This window comes from Argiope bruennichi, chromosome 4 (genome assembly GCF_947563725.1).
Source record: "Argiope bruennichi chromosome 4, qqArgBrue1.1, whole genome shotgun sequence".
Lineage (NCBI taxonomy): Eukaryota > Metazoa > Arthropoda > Arachnida > Araneae > Araneidae > Argiope > Argiope bruennichi.
In genome coordinates this window covers 32965511-32966530 of record NC_079154.1, presented here as the reverse complement: position 1 = coordinate 32966530, position 1020 = coordinate 32965511, and positions in this window count along the sequence as shown.

Here is a 1020-nt window from a genome sequence, read left to right as displayed (position 1 = left end):
CGCTTTGGGGAAATTTATTTTCCTTCTAATTACTTGTATTCAAATTTCATTTCTAAGATTAGCAGATTTACCATGTCCAGTGGTCAGTAAAAAAGCGCCAAAGCCCAAATGTCTGTTTGGATTAAATTCTTAAATTAGATAAATTGTGAATGCTTTCCTATGGCCTTCTTATTGGCATTGCGTCACTTTCATATCAACGAATTAACAAAAAAATTTTAGAAGAATCTAAACACGATGAATTTTCCGTAACAATTATGAAAGAATAAAGAAATCATTTCATTTACTTATATCTTTTACCAAGAAAGAGGCATTCCGTTTATGCACTCATTGCGTTTTTTTTCAGAAAATGAAGCACATGGTGACTTTTTTAAATGGCATCTTTAATTGCCAGCATAATTATTACAGAAAGTGCTTTATTTTTAGATTCTTTAAAAAGTTTGTTGTTATATTCTTGGTCATGTAATTACTCAGTTTGAGAAAGAAAACAGAAAACAGGAGAAAGAGGCAGTGAAAATATATTCTGAATTTATACAGCTTCAGAAAGTAATTTGGTATATCTTATGCGCTTGTAGATCCCGAAGCATTGAGAAGGATAAACTCCGCAACGCAGAAGTTGATGTGAAATTTGAATTTAATTGAGTAGAAAATAATTATTTTAAGAATCTGGATCAACTGAAATTTTTAAAAAAAATATTGCATTTATATTTGACATGATTAATTGTTTCGCAACTTTCGGAAAGTAGTGAATTGTTTGATTGAAGTAAAGCAATGAATTGTATGAAAAAATTAATTTAAAACAATTTGCTACTTCACTATTTCAAACAACTCATTGCTTAAGTTTGAAGGAAATGAGTGGATTGTTTGCGTGAAGTAAAGTAGTGAATTGTTTGAAAAAGTAGTTTCAAACAATTCACTATTTCAAACCTTTCACTGTTTAAGTTTGAATGAAAAGTAGTGAATTGTTTGCGTGTGTTTTGTGCGGGTTCGGGTATGTTGAAATAAGACACAAACACAACGATA